This window comes from Halichoerus grypus, chromosome 3, assembly GCF_964656455.1.
Source record: "Halichoerus grypus chromosome 3, mHalGry1.hap1.1, whole genome shotgun sequence".
Classification (NCBI taxonomy): Eukaryota; Metazoa; Chordata; class Mammalia; order Carnivora; family Phocidae; genus Halichoerus; species Halichoerus grypus.
The window spans coordinates 159,086,830-159,104,276 of record NC_135714.1 but is presented as its reverse complement, the minus strand read 5'-3'; the positions used below and the strand labels follow the sequence as shown (position 1 = coordinate 159,104,276).

Genomic DNA, 17,447 nt, shown 5'->3' with positions numbered 1-17,447 from the left:
AAGCATGGGGAAGTTCTCATTATCTCTCAAACATTCAGTGGAAAATAACACACACACTTTCAACCGTATTTCATTAGTCAAAACAAGTCAAGGAGACACAATCTTTAATGTATCACAAACAAAAGAGAGCTCCAATAGTTATGGAGAGTTCTAATAACTATCACATTTCCTATCATTTTTAACCTTTAACACTACTGCCAACCCAAACTTCTGATTGTTTATCATATTTTTCTCCAACTTCTTTCCTTTTTGCAATGACCTCAGTGTAGTTGATCCTTAAACTTTGATCCTTGTTCATTTTCCTTTTTATCTACTCTCTCTGTCCTTGAGTGACCCTATAGTAACATTTAAACATCCATATATTGACCCAATCTTCCATCATTTGTTTACCAGGCATTTATTGTCAGTCTTATCTGTGCTATGAGACATTAAGATGATCAAGATAAAATCCCTACCTTCAGGAAGTCACAGATAATATATATGTGAATAATAATGATTAAAACTCTCAAATTTTGAATGAAATCTGGTACTTAATCACGTTCAGGTAAAATTTGCATTTTGAATGTTTACATGAAAGAACTGTGGAGAAAAACTATCATGAAAAAGAAGTTTTAAGAGGATGCCATATTTTATTTAATATTGCATATGGATTTTTCCTGGTTGTGAAAACACTTCTAATTGGGAAATTTAAAACTGCAGATACCAGGGTTTATTTTCTCTAAATTGGTTAGAAAAATATAAGAAATAATTCTGAAATCTTGGAAGTCAAACCCTATCTCTTCATCTCTGTCAAACAGAACACTACACAGAGTAGTGCCTCAAAAATACTTCTGGAATAAAATAAATTGATTAAACCTCTATCTTAAGAGAATTTGGTTTTTCCATCCTACTTATTACCTAGAAGTTAAAAAATCCATATGGAATATAAAGATTAATTAAAACAATACAATAAAGGCTACTATAGAAGATCTAGTTTTAAAGACTTAAATCTACCACTGGCTATGCATGAGCAGGTTACCTTACCTTGCTGTGGCTTGGCTTTCCAGCTTTAAAATTTGAGGAATCAATAACTTAAAATAAGAATTTGTTGGTGATAAGCACAAGTCTAAGGAAATACTACTTTATTTTTTGTACCTTTAGATTTATGAATTTTTGAGCTATTCATGTAGCCAAGCACCCTTAAGACCCCTGATCTCCAATGCCACATCCTGCACATTTATATTATGTTGAAATATAATGTTATATATATATATATAATGTTATATATATTATATATATATATACTGCCAATTGTTATAGGCAGTTTATAGAAGTCAATCTGCACTAGTCCTAGAAAAGAAGACATCTGAGGCAGGTATCCAAATAAATAAGGCACAAACAAATAGATTTACCATAAAACTCAATAAATAATCAGTATAATGTGGAGGAGGGAAAAAAATAAGAGAGAGAAAGAAGCATGATTTGATTGCTTTTCATTTCAGGATATGCAGAGTCTCTGAGTTGGATATTTTCATAACATGAAAATCAGTTACTTGCAATTATTTTAGTCTCCCAACACCTTGGAGAAACCCTTTATATAACAGACATCTGTTACAATCATTTGAACTATTAAGAAAGCCAAATTCAAGCATCATCTGAAATTTAAAGAAAAAATATGTATTTGGTAAAAACGTGACTGACCCTGGAGGGTGACTCTGTTGGGTTCAAACCTGTAAAGGGGCAGTCAGCCTCAAACATACATGTGAGTAAATGCCCACATCCTAATCAGAGGTTAAAGGCACATGTTTAGTACTTGGAGAAGATGTGAGGCCTTTCATAAGCAGGTGAGACCCTAAATGACTCGGCAGGAAGAAAATGTCTTAATCATGTATTACACATCAGTCATTGCAAATGCTCTCAATGGAAACTTTCACTATAACCATCTTCTCAGTCAATGACTAAACCAGATCTAATTGTCTGATAATTAAATGGTCTTTTATCTAGATGTTTCTCTATTAAATCATATTGGAGCATTTCACTAACACATTAAACTCTGGAATAGTATTTTCTTACGTGAAACAAGAGTTTAGTTTTTTAAATACAAGTTCAACTTTTTTCTTATAATTTTTTGGTCATTTTTTAGCAGAGAATGAATAGAAAATGAATGATTTAGAATACAAATTTGAGTAGATTTGCTTGAGGAATAAAAGTAAAATGTAACTGAGGATTATTTAAGCTGTTATTTTCACGACTTGCTTTGGATTAGTATATTCAACTTGTCTCTTTATAACTACACTTACAAAGTTGAAAAGAATTCTATTATAGTTCCCTTCTTGGCCGTGAGGAGTATTTCTTTTCCTAGTAGAACTCGTGAGGCTTTCCATTAAATGTGTTTGAGTTGGGACTCTTGACTTCTCAGTTTATTGTTTCTAAGGAAATGGCCAGGAAAGGTCACACATCAGCTTTTTAGTGTAAAAATAATGAATGAGCATTTGAAATGAATAAGAATTAGTCTCACCCTCTGTCCCACCTAGGCCACGTGTTTGCCTTGTGCCTCATTTCCCACAACTGGAAGCTCCCAGCTGAATAATCATATCCAAACATGCTGAGCTAATTGAAGAAAGGTGCTATATAAACACAAGGTACTATTATTATGGTCATTTTCCCAGACCTTGGGCTTCCCCACCCACTTCCTCTAAATTTACAATGAGGTGGAAAGCAGCCTCCTCTAAGCGGATGCAGACTTTGAGAGAAATGCCTTTGGTGCCCTCAAGTGGTTTCCTTAGGTAGAAATCACTTCGCCCTGAAGCTTAAACCCATGACAAAAAAATTATTCCCTTTAACATGTCAGTTTAAAGGGAGAAAGATATACAACTCAAGCGCATGTGGCTTCTTAGATTAATATTTTTTAAACAAAATTATATGTATAAAACGCTTAGTCTTTATTTTTTTAAATATTTTTAAATAACATTTTAAGAATTAACATTTTTAAATTTTTAAAAATAACATCAGCATATTTCTGAGTGAGAAAGGATAGGTACAATAAATATTTTTCTTGATAATCTAATCCCTCGACCACTTGTTAGGGCAAATCTTTCTACCCCTAAACTGGAGGCTGCATGATGGATGCATGACGATATATAGAGGTACTGAACAAACAGCCAGTACTTTATAAATGTTTCCTAAATCTGTCTCTTGTTTCAAGTCTGACATTATCAAGCTGCGTAAGATCAGATCATTACTTGTTCTAGCTGACCTGTTTTCTTTATAGCTAAAGAAAAACATTACCTAGAAATGCTTACCTAAAAGAAAGGCATTTAACCCTAAAGAAAAGCATCACCTAGAAATGTTTACCTAAAAGAAAAGCATTTAACCCAATGAGTGGTTTTTAAAGTTATCAATTGGTTTGATCAGCTGAGACTCTTTTTTTTTTAAGATTTTTATTTATTTATTGAGAGAGAGAGAGAATGATAAGAGAGAGAGCATTAGAGGGAGGAGGGTTAGAGGGAGAAGCAGACTCCCTGCTGAGCAGAGAGCCTGATGAGGAACTTGATCCTGGGACTCCAGGATCATGACCTGAGCTGAAGGCAGTCGCTTAACCAACTGGGCCACCCAGGCGCCCCAGCTGGGACTCTTTTTATGGAAGAAATATTCCATACAACCCAAAACATAAAATAAATGATAGTGGAACTCTTCTGGCTTAGGCTGTGTTGAGGAGGATGAGTTTTACCTACTTAGTCTTCTTTCCTTTTCATCCCCCACAAAGTCCCTGATAAACCTTAGAGAATCCCAGAACTCCAAGGAACACAGTATTAAAATCACTGTACAAGTTATCACTGTGGTTTTTTTAAGCTTCAATTTAAAAATATCATTTAGTTAATTTCTTTATAGGTCCTTACAATTTAATTTTTTTATACTCTGTATTAAAACTTTTTTTCACTTCAATCATCAACGTGGGCACAGAGGCAGTGAAGTAGGAAAAGATGAATTTCCAAGGTTTCTCTCTGTGCTCATGCTTTTGGGACTTTATGAATTCACAAAGAATTCCATTTAATCATATATACTCTTGGGTATCAGATACTCAACTTGATGTTGGATTTTGTCAGAGTAAAGAAGTTGATTGAGGCAAAATTTAATTGACAAAACTTTGAAAGCGATGAAGTACTGTATCATAATATAATTGGATAATATTAAAAACATACGAGTGCCGAAATTTATATGATAGTCTGAATTTTATTGTTGTTCAGAGGAAAGGGAGAACAGTACATTTTGCAGCAATCAGAAAAAAGGACAGTGAGATGCGTTGAGCCTAAAAGAACAGGTGACATTGGATAGACAGAAAGGATCAGATGTTGATGAGGTCTTTATAAAAGTCCAGGGGCTGAATTGAATCTGCTGAGTCTAGCTCTGTGAGGCTGTGTAGTACGCAGGAGGACGAACAGGTGGAATCAGTAGCTCTGTGGCTTGACCCTGGCTTTCCCCTTAGACAGTGAAAGAATGTTGGTAAAGACACAAACAATATCTAGCCTTAAAAACCATTAATTTCTTCTCCTCTCTTAAAGGGTGATATGAAAAAAAAATCCACTCTGTTCCCCTACATACATTATTTTTGCTATGGAAAATATTGGAAGATTACAACATATTTATGATATGAGAGCACAATTTATACTTTGAAATGTATTCAAGTTTTAACCTTTACTCTAAGTAGATCATTCATTTTTAATACATAGACTGGTGATTTTAAGAATCACTATAATTTTCAAACATGAGTGCACGTAGTTATATGACAAATTTCCCACCGTCAAGTAGGCACGGTTAGGGAACTCTGCCTGCTAGGTCAGTGCTGCTCTATACAGATAGTGCAAGCCATCAGGTATTAGCTGTTCCAAGAAGTGGAATATGTCATATTGGAAATCTAATATAAGAGTTGGAACCAAAGAAAAAAAAGAGTTGGAACATGACTAACATAAAAGGTCAAGTACTATCTTCAAGGAACGAAGCTCAGATAAGGTAAAAGGTAACATGGAAGTTAGTTGATCCTTATAAAATCACCATAAATCCTACTTGGTGAAGGAACAATAAAAAAAATCAACCCCAAAGTTGGTGGTTTTTCTTCTCTTAAATTGCTATTATTTTTCTTTTTCATCTCACACCCTGGCTTGTGTATTTTCTGGCCCTGAGGCAGGTTGAAGTGAAAACAGGAAAATATCATTTCTCCTACTCTGTTTCTTGCCAGGTTAGCTCTAGGAAGTGCTAAGGACCCGGAGGTGTGGACTCAAGTCAGTTCCTGAAATCTTCCTAAATCACTTAGATTTGTCCCCTGAGTATAATAAAATGTTGTGGCCCAGACTAAGACAGAACATTGATAGAAAATCAGTTGACATATTTCACCATATTAATAGGCCAAATGAAAGAAAAATAGGGTAAACTCAAAAGATGCTGGAAAGGTATTTGAAAATAAAAACTCAATATTGATTCAAAAATGGAAGATATTTTAGTATACTTGGGATTAAACAATGTATACAAATAAATAAGGCAATATGTTTTCTAGGGAGAAAGAATATATAAATATTGGAAAGAAAGACCAAGAATTATTATTACATATAGATGATGCACCTACCAGGAAAATGAATAAATTATGATTATTTTTTTAAAGAGTTTATTTATTTATTTGACAGAGAGAGACTGCGAGAGAGAGAACACAAGCAGGGGGAGTGGGAGAGGGAAAACCAGGCTTCCCATGGAGCAGGGAGGCTGATGCGGGGCTCTATCCCAGGACCCTGGGATCATGACCTGAACTGAAGGCAGACGCTTAACGACTGAGCCACCCAGGTGCCCCAGGAAAATGAATAAATTATTTGACAACTGTTTAGAACCAAGAGATTTAAGTGAATGATTATAATACCTATATAGGAAAATTATTAGATATTCCTTGTAATAAGTTACAATGTGAATGTGAAATAATCCATTTATAAGGTCAAGAAAAATGAAACCATCATGAATAAAACATAACAACAAATATTTTAGAAAAAAATTTGGAAGATATAATAATAGAAAACAATTTAATAGGCATATGATCTATTGTCTTACTGAAACTTGCAAGGTTTTTAATTTTTTTAAAATTTTATTTATTTGAGAGAGAGAGAAAGAGAAAGAGCAAAAGAGAACATGAGCGGTGGTGGAGGAGGAGTAAAGGGGGAGGGAGAAGCAGGCTCCCCACTGAGCAGAGAGCCCAACATGGGGCTGGATCCCAGGATTCTGGGATCATGACTTGAGCTGAAGGCAGACCCTTAACCCACTGAGCCACCCAGGCACCCCACAAGGTTTATTTCTTTGACTATCCCAGCATTGGGGTGCAAGGGATGAGAGACTGTAATTCTGTTAGAGTTATTAAAAGTCTCTGCTCTTAAATCTATGCCTTGAGCTAAAGATCTTAGACTATAAAGTTGTTACTCTGTGTTTAGGTTGTCCACCATTATTAGAGGTAACCGGTTCACCACCAATCCCTTGAAATTCTCATACCCTATATATTCTTTGTTGTACAGACCACACAGATTCCCAGTCTTTGCCTTCCATAGACCTTTTATTACACGTGACCACAGACAGCCAATGCATATCCCTAGCTGCTAGAGTTCCAGCCCTTAACTATACCAGAAGTTTTCACTGCTGTCAGCATGAACAAAGCCAGATAAATCCTACATTTCACCAACTTGCCTAGTTGAATGGTTGTTGACTGCAATCATTCCCAGTGCTAACCTTTGTGTTAGTTTAGTTACAAACAGGAGAGTCTAGTTTATAATGTTAAGAGTCCAACAAAACATTATTACAAGCAAAAAGAATGATGGGTTTATATAGGCAAGAAAGGACTATTAAGATAGTGGTAGCTGGCAGAATCTCTTGAGGTGCTGGAGAAATAGGCATAGAGTTACCCAGACAGGAAGAATGCTTCCACTCATTCCCCAGCCTCTTCTGCTACTGCGGGGACCCACGTAGGACATCGTCCTGATGCTGGACACTCCCACTGGAATCGCAGCCCCTGTCCCTGTCAGAAACCAGAAGTAGCGGCTGCTTCTACTACTACCTGTCAACACAATATTAATTTCCGATTACAACCTGAGGAGGGCCATGTCTGATCAGCATGGTGTAAACCATTTGACCCAAACTGGAACTATGGAGGTCGGGAATGCAAAGATTTTGCATTTATAAGTCTTTTAGGGAGGCAGCCTTGGCTTCTTCAGAAGAGGGAATTCCTAAGTATAGGAAGGGGTTCTTTTGCTGCAAAAACAATGACAAGTATCATTGAGTAGGGCAAGTTCTCTCTCCTCTATTTTCTCTCTGAAAAACATTTTTCTCAACATTTCTATCTCATGGTTTTTGTTTCCAAGGGAATCTTAGGATGACCTAATACATTTTGAAAGTATTAAGTAGAGTTCAATTGATTCACATATTCAATTATATTTTATAACAAAGTTTGCATATATCTTCACATGAGGATAAATTTACTAAATTTTTTCCAAGGATAACTTTTTTCCTATTTCAGGTGAGGTCTTTATATTATTTTTAAACTATCTATTGCCAAAACTGTAAAAGTCATTGATTTATAAATTTGTCTTATTAAATATAATATACATTTAGAAAAGTATACATATCATATGAATTTTCATCAATCAAATATACCCTTATAATCAGCAACCAAATCAAGAAAAAAAATATTACCAAAACCTAACACCAAAGACACAATCTTAAGCGTAATTATCTTGAGATCTATCCATGTTGTTTGTATGTACCAATAATTAATTTCTTTTAAAGTTGAGTAGTATTTCATCATATGTAAATATTACAATATATTTGTTCATTCACCTGTTGATGGACATTTGAGTTGTTTCCAGTTTTTGACTATTACAAATTAGGCTGCTATGAGCATTATGTATAAGTCTTTGTATGGACATATGCTTTAGGATAGATACCCTACCTCAAGAACTCTGGCTGTTTTGGTCTCCTCAAATTCCCACCATCATTATGACTCAGGGAAACTACTGGACAATGACTGAGTCTTCCCTCTTATGCTGTGTCATAGAAAATCTCTCTAGGTTGGAAAAATGTAGGGCTCACCCTCAGGTTTCTTATCCTGAAATCACTGTCTTCAATTGCCAAATATCTAAATTCTTGAAGACTGTTTGTTTAATGAATTTTTTCCAGTTGTTAGTGTCTGCTATGAGGGTAAATTCAGTCTCCGTCACTCCATCTTGGCCTGTTTTTTTTTTTTTTTTAAGATTTATTTATTTATTCCAGAGAGAGAGAATGAGAGAGAGAGAGAGAGAGTGTGCGAGTTGGGGGAGGGGCAGAGGGAGAGGGAGAGAATCCTCAAGCAGACTCCCCAAAGAACATAGAGCCCAATGCAGGCTTGATCGCAGGACCCTGAGATCATGACCTGAGCCAAAATCAAGAGTCAGATGCTCAACTGATGGAGCTGCCCAGGCACTGCAGTCCTGGTTGTTTTTTAATGATAGCTTTATTGAGAGATAATTCACATACTGAAAAATTCAGTTTTAAAGAGTGCAAATCAATGGGCTTTAAGATATTCACAAAGTTATATATTCAGTATCACTAATTCCAGAATATTTTCATCACCCCCAAAGGACACCATGATAAAGCACTCACTGTTCCTGACCCTCACCCCATCCCTTGGCACCCTTGAATCTGTATTCTGTCTCTGTACATTGTCCATTCTAGATATTTTATATGAGTGAAATCATACAATGTGAACTTTTGTTTTCAATTTCTTTCATTTAGAATGTTTTCAAGGATCATGCCTGTAGAAGTATGTATCAGAGCTTCATTCCACTTTAGGGCTAGATTTACAGATACACATTCAGTATTTCAATATATAAGATATACCATATTTATTTATCCATTCATCAGTTGATAGACATTGGGTTGTTTCCACTTTCTAGCTATTATGATAGTGCTGTTGTGCACATTTCTATACTAGGTTTTGTGTGGACATATATTTTCATTTCACTCAGGTATATACAAACCTGGGAGTGGAATTCCTGGATTACATGATAATTCTATGCTTAACTTTTTAGATCTTCTAAATGTCTGTAAATCTTATGTTCCCATCAGAAGTGTATGAGGCTTTCAGGTTTTTTTTTCTTTAGAGAGGGAGGGGGGTGGGGCAGAAGCAGAGGAAGAGGAAGAGGAAGATACAGAATCTCAAGCAGGCTCCATGCCCAGCACAAAGCCTGACGCAGGGCTCCATCCCAGGACCCTGAGATCATGACCTGAGCAGAAATCAAGAGTCAGACGTTTAACCAACTGAGCCACCCAGGGGCCCCGAGTCTTCCAATTTATCCACATCCTTGCTAACATTTGTGATTATCTGTCTTCTTGATGACAGACCTCCTAGTGGATGCCCAGTGGTATTTTACTATGGTTTGATTCACATTTCTTCTTGCATCAGTTTCAGTGGTTTCTTTCCAGTATTTCTATCATGTTTCTTTTTACTTGTTTTCTTGAATTACTAGAGATTCTAGAAAATGTGAATATTACATGTGAAATATAATAATAATTAGAAAATGTGTAATAGTTCTATTTTATTACTGAATTCCATGTCTTTACCTTAAGTGTTATTTCCTTCCATCAAAAAATTTCTGCTTAGAAAATATTCTTCTAGACCTAGTTTCCTGATTTTTAAAACAGAAATGTGAATGTGAGACTTTAATATGACTATGGCCAGTTTTATTGTAAAATAATTTTCTCTTTGGACCTGATACTTTAAGAAATTTATACTGTCAATACAAATTGAACCATACTTTTATTCCTGAGATGGGTGACATCCTATTTGATTATAGTATATATTCTTTTAGCATTGCACCGAAGTTACATACTAACATTATTGATATTTTAAAATCTTTTTTTTTTTCATTTGTGAATTTGGCTAGCAGCTTACTGTTATCCGTATCATTTGTGCTTTTTTTCAGGGTTTAAGTTTAGATTTTATAAAGAATATTAAATTTCAAATTCACTTTCTTAATTTTTTTCTCCTTTATGTTATTAGAGAATTTTACTTACTTATCTTTACTTTTATAACAGACATGTTTTATTTGAATTTTTCTTTTTCTTTTTTCTTTTCTCCTCTTTCTTTCTTCTTTCTTTCTTTTCTTCTTTCTTTCTTTCTTTTCTTTCTTTCTTTCTTTCTTTCTTTCTTTCTTTCTTTCTTCTTTCTTTCTTTCTTTCTTTCTTTCTTTCTTTCTTTCTTTCTTTCTTTCTTCTTTCTTTCTTTCTTTCTTTCTTTCTTTCTTTCTTTCTTTCTTCCTTTCTTCCTTTCTTTCTTCCTTTCTCTCTTTTTTTCTTCCTTTCTTTCTTTTTTTTCTAGAGAGAGGGAGGGAGGGGGGAGGGGCAGAGAGAGAGAGAGAAAATCTTAAGCAGGCTCCATGCTCAGGAGGGAGACTGACACAGCACTTGATCTCATGACCCTGAGATCAGGACCTGAGCTGAAATCAAGAATCAGAAGCTAAACAGACTGAGCCACCAAGGCGCCCCAAGGTATATCTTTTTATATTTTATATTTACATAGAAAAACATAATGATCATAACCATGTTGTTATATTATTTGCCTCTTGTGGCTTAAAGCCTAAAAGTAAGGCCCAATATTATATGTGCCCTGATATTTGGAGACAAGAGGGAGGAACTTGAACGGCTCAACTGCAAGCTTCCCTTCTTCACTCTGCTCCTGTACAAATGGACCCCTAGTCAAGCAGCCTTCCTATTACAGAGACCAGGCACAGTTCCTTTTTGTCCTTGAGTTCCTTGCCAGCCCATGGAGTTATTCAAACAAGCCAATCACATCTTCCCACAGGAGTCAGGGAGCATCCTATTTTCTTGATACTAAAGTCTAGTTCCCTTAGTCCCTGGTTGTTCACTTTGTTCCTAAATGCAACCTGTACATGGCTTTCCATGGCACAGTGTCCTCCTCCCCCAAGCTATGAGTATGTATGACTAATACACTGATGTTGACCTCATCTTAGTTCAGTGTTGTGTGTCATGTGTTTGGTCATCCCCCTAGCCCTATGGTAGAAATCCTTCCCACATGAATTGGGTGAAGAGGAGGTCAATAAAATACTTATGTACAGTAAGATTTTGTTCTCAAATGACAAATTAGTATGTATATTTTGAAGATTTTTTATGTGAACAATCAATCGATTTATAAAAAGATTCAACTACATTTAAAATGATACAAAATATCAATTTCAAAACAACATCAACAAGTCACTGTATTTAACCATACTCCGCTCATAACAGAGCAAATGGGTGAGTGAAATAATTCATGCTATAGAATATTGCTATATGAACTGGCAACAGAAAAAGTTGGTAAAGGAACATAGAGGATAATCAACTCTAACTTTTAAGAATTAGAACCAAGGGGCTCCATAATCATCTGACATCCGCTCAGTGTTATACCTGTGGTTAGAAATTTACATGATGGGAACTCCAGGGATCTTTCCCATCCTTCTTTTAAGGTCCAGGTCAACTGTGGCCAAATATAACACTTGTGCTGAGTTACTTTCTGTACTAAGAAGTTATCTGCATAGGTTCCCTTATGTGTACATGGTAATCGTTCAAATCTTGGGTCTTTGGCAATCCTTAGAGCCGCTGGATACTTTTGCCCCAATTTCTCAATTTCAACCCTTACAAAGTCAGTTATATAAGGGATATACTTAGCATATGGACAGTCCATCATTGACTGTACTAAGTCAAGTTTGGCCTTAATGGAAAATGTGATAAGGTTGGTATCAGCCAGGATGTGGTAAGGTGGGTCCAGCTGTGTGTTATCTTGGAAGAATCAACAGGAAGGATGTTGAGGGTCTTCTCTTTCCTTGAGTGCACTGGGATCTTTTCTTTCTTTTTAGATTTTAATCTATCCTTCTCTTTAAGCCTCTGATCTTGGAGACTAAGCATTCGCTTCATGGTCATATACTTTCTTGCTTTCTTTTTTCCCCATGTTCACACCGCACTCTTGTTTCTTTTTTGAAGATGTTTTAAAGAGTAATTAAACTTAGCATATGCAGAGCAAGAAATAGAACACAAATGAGGTGGAAATAACACAGACATCTCTGATCAAGTTTATGCTGTCACAGGCAATGGTAGATTCCCCCTGACCCCCACCTAGGCAGAAGCAATTGGGAGAAGAACAATAACCAATATCTGAGATGTTAAAATGTAAAAAAATAGTATCTTGGAATTTGGTAATACCAAAAGTGCTTTGCAACTTTTGGTAAACATCATCAGTGTTTTTATTATGTTGGATCAGTAAATCTGTACCAAACTATAGCCATAAAATTAGCTGTGTTTCTCAAAGTTCCAAAACAGGGACTGGCTAACTGTAACCTGTGGTCCTTAACTGGCCCGTAGCCTGTTTTTTGAATGACCTGTGAGGTAAGAGTTATTTTTACTTTTTAAAGGTTTGTAAAAGCAAACAAGCAAGCAAATAAAGAACACCATGTGACAGAGACCAAATACAGACTGCAAAGCCTAAATATTTTATGTGATCCTTCATAGATAAATGTGCAGACTTCTAAAGTAGTACAGACCTTTAAAATTAAAAAAAATAAATAAATAAAGTAGTACAGACTGGATTGTACTGATGGATAATAGGTATATTTTTTAAATGATTAATTCCAAAGTTCTCAGATATTCTTGATTCACTGCATCTTTTATAATCTGATAACTTTCATGGTGTCCCTATGACTAAAGAAATAACTGAAAGTTCTGCTTATTGAGTACTTAGGTACAAACAACACAATACATATTATGTGTTAACAATTTATAGCAATTTGAAAAGCATGATACATGTAAATTAAAAGAAAAAGATGGTGTTTTCATTTCACTTTAAATAACCATGATTACTTATTAATGTGCATGTGACTGTTAGGCCTGGATAAATTTAAAGCCTGAAATGAGATTATCATTCTCTTTTCCTGCTCTACAGTGATTTTCACACCCTTTTTAAAACAGCACCCACTGAAAAAACATCTTCACAGAGATATGTCATCAAAGGAACATAGCATAATCCATTGTTGAAATTGTAAACTACCTCTAACTAGTATATTTCATGTCAGAAGATACAGAGTATCACTGCCCTTGCCTAGAAAAGGTAAAATGTACTGTGAGTTTGCTGTGGCAACCTCTTAAGCCCTGGCACACAGTTTGAGAACTTTAGGAAGAGTTGTTTTATCATAAAAAAGTATAAACCTCATAGCTATGCCTGCTGTAAGAACAATTTTTAGCATTTGTCTGAGCCATTTAATTTTTGTCATGTTATGTAAGTATATATGACAATCATAAAAATCTGTTATTAGCAACAACAGTAGCTAATCCTTAGTCTTACTGTATGTCAGGAGAATTGATATCGTAACAACTTTGCATCTTCCAATACATAAACATAGTTTATTTCTCAATTTATTTAGCTCCCTTTAATTTCTCTTACCAGAGTTTTATAATATCCAGTGTACCAATTTCATACGTATTTTTAAAAATTTGTCCTAATTATTTCATGATTTTTGTTGCTATTGTATATTGTGTCTTTAGAATTTCATTTTGAATTATTTGTTGATATACATTTTGTATATATACCTCTTTGCTGAGCTTCATGTTAGTCATATTACTTTTATTGCAGATTATTTAAGGCATTATTTGTCTTCTTTAAATAAAGATAAATTTACTTCTGATTTTTCAACTTGCAAGCCTTTTATTTTTTGCCTTAATGCACTGCTTAAAACTTCTATGCTGCCAATAAATGTAAGCAGATATTCTTGGCTCATTTCTTATTTTAGGGCAATATGTTAACTATAATGCTTTCAGAAATGTCCTTAATCATTGGCGTTACATTTTGTCAAATGTTCTTTTTCTGCATCTATTCAGAAAATCACATTTGTTTTCGTCTTCATTAATGTGGTGAATTATACTGATTGATATTGGAATGTTAAACCAACATTGCCTTCCTGGAACAAACTGGGGTTGGTCATAATGTATTATTCTTTTTATACTAGGTTATATTATACTATTGTTAGATTAGATTGCTGATATTCTTTTTTTCCGTTTGTGTCCATGAAAGATGTTAGTCTGAATTTTCTTTTTCTGTGGTATCTTTGTCTGGCTTTAGATCAAAAATAATTCTGTTCTCACAAAATGAGTTCGGAAGTGTTTGCCTCTTAACCATTTTCTGAAGGAGTTTGTGTAGGGTTGGTCTTATTTCTTCTTCAAGTGATTGGTAAAATTCATCAGTGATTTCATCTGGGTCACGCGCATGCGTGTGCGCGCACACACACACACACACACACACACACATATTTATATATAAAGTGGTTTCAATTTCTGTAATAGATATAAGAGTATTTGGATTTCCTTTTTCTTCTTGTATCAACTTTGGTCATTTTTATCCTTCATGGAATTTGTCCATTTCATCTGGGTTTTCAGGTTTATTGACATAAAATTGTTTGTAATATTCCCCAATTCCTTTTGTGTGTTTATAATATCTGTAGTGCTGACATTTATTTGATTCCTGATGTTGATAATTTGTATCTCCTCTCCTTTTTCTTGATCAGTTTAGCGTTAATTGTATCGATTTTATTGATCTTTTTATGGATCAAAAACCCAGATATTTGCCTTAGGGGATTTCTCTATTGGTTTATCTATTTTTAATTTTATTGACTTCTGTTTATCATTTAGTATTTATCCTATTTACTTTGGGTATAACTGATACTTGTTTTTCTAGCTTCTTTTTTTTATTTTATTTTATTATTTTTATTTATTTGTATTATTATGTTATGTTAATCACCATATATTGTATCATTAGTTTTTGATGTAGTGTTCCATGATTCATTGTTTGCGTATAACACCCAGTGTTCCATGCAGAACGTGCCCTCTTTAATACCCATCACCAGGAGATCTAGATTATCAATTTTATAATTATTTATTTTCAGCATTTTATGGAAAGATTTGGTCACTAGGTGGCAGCAATATATAGGGAAGGACACAAGTTCTGACCTTTTTTTTAAATAATATTCAGTTAGCCAACATCATTAGTTTTTGATGTAGTGTTCAGTGATTTGTTAGTTGCATATAACACCCACTGCTCATCACAACACATGCCCTCCTTAATATCCATCACCCTGTTACCCCCTTCCCCCACTCCCTCCCCTCTGAAACCCAGTTTGTTTCCTGGAGTCCACAGTCTCTCATGGTTCGTCTCCCTCTCTGATTTCTCCCCCTTCAGATTTCCCTCCCTTCCCCTATGGTCCTCCATGCTATTGCTTATGTTCCACAAATTAGTGAAACCATATGATAATTGTCTTTCTCTACTTGACTTACTTCACTTAGCATAATCTCCTCCAGTCCCATCCATGTTGATGTAAAAGTTGGGTATTCATCCTTTCTGATGGCTGAGTAATATTCCATTGTATATATGAACCACATCTTCGTTATCCATTCATCTGTTGAAGGGCATCTTGGCTCCTCCCACAGTTTGGCTATTGCGGACATTGCTGCTATGAACACTGGGGTGCATGTGCCCCTTCTTTTCACTACATCTGTATCTTTGGGGTAAATGTCTAGTAGTGCAATTGCTAGGTCGTAGAGTAGCTCTATTTTTGACACTTTTCCAAAGAAGTTCTGACTCTTATAGGAAGCTAACTGTTCAACAGAAGCACAACCAGCTTCTCAGCCTCCCAGTAGCTGGTAATGGCCTGAGTTACGTGCTAATTTTCACTTAGCATGCATTTTAAGGCTGGAACTAATGAAGCAAAGCAATAGTTTCCCTCCTTAAACACTCTAACAAGATTCTTAGTATGATATTTGAAAATTTCAAATGCTTTTAGTGAAAAATATTACTGAATGAGCAATAGACTTCAAAATGCTTCCATTGCACTTGGTGCTACCTCTGCTTCAGCTCAGATGGGCCTGTCTTCTACCTGTTTCTGTAGCTCTATCATAAGATCCTGGTGAGGAGTTTCTTTTTCTACCTTTGGCATTTTTAAAAATTCATATACTATCATTCTCCAAATTTAGTTATAGTTGTTTATAGGACATATATTTTTTAACCAATCAGAACAAGAACACAGAACTGGCTATTTTTTAAACTTTTTTATTTTGAAATAATTGCAGATTTACAGAAAAGTTGTAAAGACAGTACAAGGAATTCCCGTACATTCTACTGGTAAGAGTATTTTACCTCCCTCTGTAACGCTGGCAGCTAGCACTATTCCTCATACAGTTGACAGAGAGTAAGGATTCAATAATTACTAACTCCAAATTTGGACTATTTTGAACAAGACTGAACTGATAAAATTAAAAAAAAACTGATAGGAAAGGAGAAATAGATCTGTAAGCTATATCTATTTTATTATTTATGTTTGTATAAGGCATTTTTTCTATTTTTTTTTACTTTTAAACTTATTTCTTTCATTACACTAGAAGTTAATTTCTTAAAGATAGAATACAGTTGGTCTTACCTTCATTCTAGTCTAAAAGTCTGACTTTTAATGAAGTATTTAATTTATTTAAATTTAATGTAATTTTAAAAAATTTTTTATTGTTATGTTAATCACCATACATTACATCATTATTTTTTTTTTGTCACCATACAGTACATCATTAATTTTTTGTTTTTTTTTAAATTTTATTATGTTATGTTAGTCACCATACAATACATCATTAGTTTTTGTTGTAGTGATCCATGATCCATTGTTTTTGTATAACACCCAGTGCTCCATGCAGTATGTGCCCTCCTTAATACCCATCACCGGGCTAACCAATCCCCCCTCCCCCCTCCCCTCTAAAACCCTGTTTGTTTCTCAGGTCCATAGTCTCTCATGGTTCATCCCTCCCTCCAATTCCCCCCCCCCCCATTTTTCCCTTCCTTCTCTTAATGTCCTCCATGTTATTCCTTATGTTCCACAAATAAGTGAAACCATATGATAATTGACTTTCTCTGCTTGATTTATTTCACTTAACATAATCTCCTCCAGTCCCATCCATGTTGATGTAAAAGTTGGGTATTCATCTTTTCTGATAGCTGAGTAATATTCCATTGTATATATGGACCACATCTTTTTTATCCATTCATCTGTTGAAGGGCATTTTGGCTCTTTCCACAGTTTGGCTATTGCAGACATTGCTGCTATGAACATTGGGGTGCATATGGCCCTTCTTTTCACTATGTCTGTGTCTTTGGGGTAAATACCCGGTAGTGCAATTGCTGGGTCATAGGGTAGCTCTATTTTTAAATTTTTGAGGAACCTCCACACTGTTTTCCAAAGTGGCTGTACCAACTTGCATTCCCACCAACAGTGTAAGAGGGTTCCCCTTTCTCCACAACCGCTCCAACATTTGTTGTTTCTTCCCCTGTCCATTTTTGCCATTCTAACTGGTGTAAGGTGGTATCTCAATGTGGTTTTGATTTGGATTTC

The 17,447-nt window shown here is 35.1% G+C and overlaps 1 pseudogene; it reads right to left on the bottom strand.

Moving 5' to 3' along the window:
• Positions 1-11,393: 11,393 nt before the first annotated feature.
• Positions 11,394-11,949, bottom strand: LOC118524771 (rRNA-processing protein FCF1 homolog pseudogene; annotated as a pseudogene).
• Positions 11,950-17,447: the final 5,498 nt, after the last annotated feature.